The following is a 6821-nucleotide window of genomic DNA, read 5'->3' on the forward strand; positions in this document are numbered from 1 at the left end:
GGCAGGACGTGACCCAGCCTTCAGATGACTGCCATAGTCAGGAATGGTGTTTTCCCTGCATCCGATGTGGGGCTTGAGGCTGGACGGCTCTGGGGGCTTTGTTTGGACGGGGAGAGTGGGCTGAACACCCCCGGAGGCCTCAAGAGGGGCCTTGAGTTATCCCCTCTCGCACACGGAGCTCCCGTGCCTGCCCAGCCCCAGACCTCTGTTCCAAGTTGAAATGTGGTAATTACAGCTTAACTTGTGGTAATATACTGCTAATGTTGGGCCTTCTGTGGCTTTCAGGTGTGTTGGCAGCTCAAGGTGAGCGTTATTTGGGAGCCCGGCGGTTGAGGGGAGTTGCTAATGTACCTGAAGTGCACCTGCAGCATCTGGTGTTCCTCGTTGACTGCCGTGTGGTAAAAACACCCTTTTACCCGTGTAAATTGGCGCTGTGACCCCCCCATGGAAATGGCACTTTATTTTGTCAATATCTTACTGTCTTTATCAAGTGGTCTCAGGCATGTTTTTCTTCCTAATTTGCTTTCCGTGTGGGGCTTGCACACACCACTAGGAACATATTGATAGTTCTCAGACACGGTAGATTTTTGTGCAGAGGCAGTTAGGATCATTTGGTCTAAAACAGACTTGTGGTGTGTGTTGCCAGTGAGATTTAGCCACCCCAGAGCAATGCAGGCAAGGACAATGACACTACTACTTGGTGTAGATTTTGATACTGCACTAAATTAGTATCACTCAATTTTGACTGCTCTAGTATGGCCTTGAGTAAAGCTTTTATTGAGAGTTAAATATTTTCCATTTTCGAGCTTATTATCATACACTGGATAGAAAAAAACCCCAAACCTAGGTGCACTAAGTATACTGGGAAATATTTCACCTTCCAGCAAGTCTTATTTTGGTTTTCTTAGCTAACGCAGGACTGCAACTGTGATTTCTTGTTTTTCTTTATTTTAAAAACTATAGGAGGCAGAGCTTGTGCTCTTTCATTTTCGGAACTGTTTTTAATAATCTTAAATTGTTGCTATTCCTCCCTCTCCCCATTTTGCAAGAGCACATTATTCTTTGTCCTTTACTTGCAGAAAGAAATGTTATGGGGTGGGAAGAAAGGAATGTGACATAAACAGACCAAGGAAGATTGCTTTGTCCTCTTTTGGCTTTTGCCTATTTGTGGCTTCAGGGTTTTTTTGTGCTTTTCTGAGGCAGTGAGGATTTTCTTCAGCTGAGGAAAGGCAGCTGGTTTCTATTGGCATTTAGCCCCTCAAGAGGCAGAGGCTGTTTACCTCAGTTATGTCGTAGAGAGCTGGTTTGGAAGGGTTAGAGTTGGAGGCTTGTTAGGAGGGATGGACAAAGCAGTTTTCTGGTGTCTGAAGGGAAAAGTATTGATAATATGTAGAGAGTGGTAATTCTTGAACTTACAATGTTCTTTATTTTGCTTTAAAAGAAAGCATCCAGTAAGAATTCTGAAAATAACAGCTAAGGTAAATAGACTTTTAAAGACAGTGCTGTGGTAATGAACTTTATCTTTTTGATAAGTTACTTTGTCTTGGAAAACCTATTACTTGCCTGTAATTTTTTTGTAGACAAAACTATAGGATGCATATTAAAGGGGAAGAAATAAACATATCTATGAAAGAAGGACATGGTGCAAACTCTCTCTGTAGTATATTATGTATTCAGTCTGTAATTCATGTTGGTAAAGCCTGAGATGTAATTTTTATGGCAAAAGTGATTTTGTCTCTAGGTAGAAATAAAATTTAGATATAGTAGCATTTGTTACTTATTAGTACTGTATGGTTTGGTATAGTTATGTATTGAACAACCTGGTGATGTTGTTGTAGATACATATTTTGCTTTTAAAGGCATTATTAGAGAGTTGGTGGAGTCCTTGACTCAGGGTATGCGTGTTTAATGTTAAAATAGTAGGTAACCATTCAGAGTAACTTAGTAGCAAAACAGAAAAGTCTGGGTTTTTTTTAAATAATTGGTTAGTTCTCTGAGTGCCTTTAAACTTGAGAGGTATCCTGTTTGTTTGAATGGATTCTTTTTCCTTAAGCTGTATTGGCAAAATGGCTCCATTCAATGATGTGCTTTCCACATCCGTAAATTATTTTAATGCAATTACTCATTAATAGTTGCAGATGTTGGAAAGTCTCTCTGACTCCAGCATTGTTGGCAGAGGTTCTGATGGATATTCTTATCTTTGTTGGTATCTTTCTCTTTTCTTTTGTCTTCTTTATATAGGGAAGCATTTAAAGGATATTTACAAATGCTGCTTGTGTCTGAAAGCAAAGTGGTACTGTATGTTGTTTAGGCGAAAGCATTTGGTCAGTCTGTCTTCTGTAATCTCAGCTTTTGAAGATGCATCTGGGTATCTGAACTACTCACATGTAAAGCGTATGGAGTTCAATGGCTCTGTACATCTGTGTATCATTGCAGTGGATGGGGATGCAGACAAGCCTCATAATGGGTAAGTGTATAAAGAAAATCTAATCATAGTCTTTCATTGTAAAAAAACTGTCCCTAGAGATCAAACAGCCTCTTGAATGTCAAAATTCCCTCTGTTGAAGAAGGTCATATAGAAGAGATTTTACATCTGCAAAGAAAGATGGTTTTGTAATTTCAATAAAATATGGTTAGAGCCTGATGTTCTGCACCACAAAAAAACATCCTCAAAACCCCTTAAAAGGAAATAAAAATCCCAACCAGATATTGGTACCAAGTTACTATTTCTGGACAACAGCGAATTGCTGAAGCTCACCTCTGCTAGAGGAGGGTGTTCATGTGACTTTTCCAAACCTGGATGTGAAACCATGGGTTTGTGACTAACAAGTCAGTTTGGTCTGCAAGTTACTGCAGAAAGTAGCAGTGTTGTCTTTGTCTCACAACTTTTGACTCCATGGCTCAGCTGCAAACTGAAAAGGGGTGTTTATTTGTTGGGTTTTGGTTTTTTGGTTTTTGGTTTTTTTTTTAGTTTTATGTAGATTTATATTTCAGTGAAATTTGGAGCTGTACATTTGTTAGAGGCTACGTGGGAAGCAGCAGGATTGCCTCTTTTTCTGGTGTGTTCTTAGGTCACGTTAAGTCAGCAGCAGTTTCACCTGGCTCAATTTTAGCTGAAATTAATCAGTGTTCACATAAAGAGCGTTTTTGGTGGATAGGTATAGATGCTGATTTTTGTCAGAAAGGTGGTGATTAGCATTTGAGAGTCCTTTCACTGACTCAGTGAAGAACTGAGGTGAGATGCCTGCAGATGCTCTGCCTTTTATACGCTTATCTCAAATAATTTTGTACATTTGGTGTAACAGTAGAACTACTGCAATTATTATATTGTTTCCTAGTCAAAAGAATAAGCAGTGCTATATAGTTTGAGATGTATAAGTGAAAAGTTCTAAATAAATACTGTGTCTGGTTTGCAGGAATATAGATCTAGGAAGCCTGGATGAAAAAGATGGAATCTGTTTGATATGCTGCCAGTGCAAGACTGTTGTTTGCCTGCTTTCATTAAAGGTAAGGTACTTGTCAAAAAGCAGCAATGTGTTTGTGAAACGGATGTGTTAACATAGATGAAGTTTGGCATGAATGTAGTTGAAGATTCAAGCAAACTCATCAATGGAAAGTTTGGATTTGGATCATAATCTAGCCTAGTTTAGGCTATTTCAGACCAGAGGTGCTCATTAACTCATGGTTTAAATACGAGCTCGTATATGTGAACAGTTTTCTGGTTTTAATTACAATAACTAGACATAGTGTGGGGGGAAAAAAGGTTCTAAGTAAACAATAAAAACCTGCTGAATTTTCCTGCAATGTGCTTATTTTGAAGTGGGAAGGAAGTGAACTGACATGGATAACATATGAACCTACTATATCTCCTTGATGTGGATATTAAAGGAACCTTGAAAATAGTTTATGGGGAAGTTGTTGGAGGCTTCTAATTTTAAATTCTTAACAGGAAATCATTAAACTATAGAGGAGCCAACATAACAGACTGTTGCTCTAAAACAAGAGCTAAATGCAGAGCATTCACATGAACTTGACAGATCTTTTTTTAATGATGGTATTTTTTTTTTTCTTTCATGTTTACTGCAACCCAGATAAATACATTTTCATTTTTGTATTTTTCCTATGCATTGGTTCAGTAGTCACATTCTGGATGAAATGTTAAAGCAATGCCATTATGGTCATACCTCAGGGAGTATGAGGAAAGAGATTATACTCCATCAGTCCCAGAGGGTGTTAACTCCTTGTGTGGTCAGGTCCTGCACTCCTTTGTTGTCCAGGGAAAATCCTTTAAAAATGTGGATTCTGTTCAGTTTTAAGTTTCTTCTTTTAGGTAAGATTCTCATGCTTTATCTGAGATGATCAATTCATATAGGTTATCGAGAGCTGTAAGAGGTAAATAACCTTTGGTCACTATCAGCTTGGCTTGTTGAAGCTTACTCAGGGGCTGGAGGAAGGAGAAGGATTATTGTGTGGCTGTAAGCACTAACACATGAAGGTTAGTCACCAAAGTCTGCTGAGGTGCTTTACAAATCAGGCTTCAGGAACGTAGGTTTGCTAAAGCCTGATGGGCAGTGCTGCTTTCTGCTTTTCTGGGATTCCTAAGGTTATGAGCTTTTTATGTACCTGAGCTATTGAGAACTTGGTATTTTTCATCCATCAGACAAAATCACGGCTTTTACAAAATAGAACTCGTGTGTAACTTTAAATCATGCTGCTAGAAAGAGAGGGCAGGAATCTGCCTATCCAGCACTGGCTTGTGGTGCGGAATTGAACTGAAGTTGAAAGTATCTGTCTTGGTTGTTTTTGTTGTCTGATGCAGGTGAGGGAAGGGAGAACTGCTGTGAAAAATATTAGTGTCCGTGTGAGCCTTCTTCCCTGCTGCTCCTGCTGAGAAGGTAGAGTTGTTTATTCACCTGCTTGAGTGTAGACCTGTAGAATGTTTAATTTCTGACTCACAGGAGGTGTCATTTGAGGAGCAATGTGGTGCGTTGGTGCACAGCACGGTGTTCTGTCTCTGCTGCACCGTGCCTCTCCTTTCTGCAGCGTTGGGAGACCTTGTGCATCTTGTTCCCTTTTGTATGTTTCTCTATGTCTTCTTTTTGCTTTTCAGTCATTGAGCCTGTGGATAGGTAATGCTCAAAGGTACCCTGGTGAGATGGCTGAATGTTAGAGCTCACAGACTGCAGGATGTGTAGCAAAGTTGGAAAGTAAGAGAATTGCTGGAAGTTGTGGCACTTTGCTCCTGCTGCCAGCAAAGCTCACAGCTTCATCTGGGTTTAAACCACAGCTGCTTAATCTATTTTGGCTAAAGATGGGGTCATTCTTTTTTTGAAAATGTAACTAATTTAATTTAGCTTCAGCCTATTTGAGAAACTTTTTTAAACTAAAGTTAAAAGCAAAACTAAAAACTTTTCATCCATAAAAGAATTTGTGGCCTTTAATTTTGAGAAACTATTTTAATTGGTTAAACCAGCCCAAGCAATAATAATGCCTGTGCAGCCACTCTGAAATGGATTTATTTCGGTAACTGTTAGCCAAAATGAGAATAAGCTGTCATCAAGGACAAGTAAATATCTGCTTGTAGTTGTTTTAGGAACATTTTGCATAAAATGATTGTAACTCTATTTATATAAAAAAAAGCTTTTCGTTTTGATGAGCCATTTAAGCTAACTTCTCTGTATGGAATTGCTGAGGGTCCATAGGTGTTTTTTGCTTAGCGTGTGGTTTCTTTAAGTATAAAACCAAGAAAAGCACTCCCCATTTTTGCACACAAGCGAGAGGTACATGAAAAAATGCCAAATTGCCCTTCAGTTACTGCCTGTTACTTGTCCTGGAGTAGAGAAATTCTCCATCAAACATCATCTTTATTTAAAGCTTTTCTCCCCACGTCCTCAACTTTCATATACATGTTCCTATTTCTGCAAGTGTCTGGTTTAGTTGAGTTGAAGCTTCTCATGAGCTCGAGGACTTCAGGAGAAAATTAGGAAATCTGGTTTTAGTTGCTGGGGGATCTGCTGGTTGTGTGCCCTGTAAATGTTGAAGTGCTTTTGTTTTCCAGCAGTGGTTTGGGGAATGCAGTTGTTGCATGCGAACACATCTTTAATGTGTTTTAACTTGGTTAAATTTGTGAGTGTAGGTATGATTTATAGATGGTGTTATTGGCTTGATTGTAAAAGTCTTGACAAAAATGAGGTGCCTTATTCCAATTGAAAAAGCAAAAGGAATACTTGGATGTAAAAAGGAGATACAGAAATACCTTGGAGTTGGAAGAGGAGTTTCTTCCATTATAACTAATATTTTTTCCCCTTTTCTTCCTTAACCTCTTTACAAATACCAGACCACCGAGAATATGTCTACATGAAGTGTAGAGGCAGGAGGTGCTCTGGTTGTTTGTGTTCCTGCAGTAGGCTGTGATTTTCTACTCAAAATTGTTCAGGAAAGCATTACCTCTATGGAATGGCACTGATCCTGACGTAGTGATACCTCTGGCTGCATTTATTTATTCAGCTATGGAAAAGGGATGTCGTACTTCTCAGAAGTAATGGGCTTCAGTTGTCCCTATGTTGACGAAGATCTGACAATATTATTTTGTCTTTTTTTTGTTAATAGTTTCAAGTTGGTTTCTTTGTTTTCTGGCTATTTTGTACTAAAAAGTAGTTGAACAAAATCTGTTCATCCCCTTTTGTGTGTGGGGGACTGCTGCAGCCTGGCAAGTGCTGAGCTTTATGTGTTAGTGAAACGGGAAATAGTGATTTGGATTGTATGAGGCTCAAATTAGTCTTGGTCTCCTTTATGCATATTTTATCATTCATGTGGCAAAT

The sequence above is a fragment of the Strigops habroptila genome (genome assembly GCF_004027225.2).
Source record: "Strigops habroptila isolate Jane chromosome 13 unlocalized genomic scaffold, bStrHab1.2.pri S16, whole genome shotgun sequence".
NCBI lineage: Eukaryota > Metazoa > Chordata > Aves > Psittaciformes > Psittacidae > Strigops > Strigops habroptila.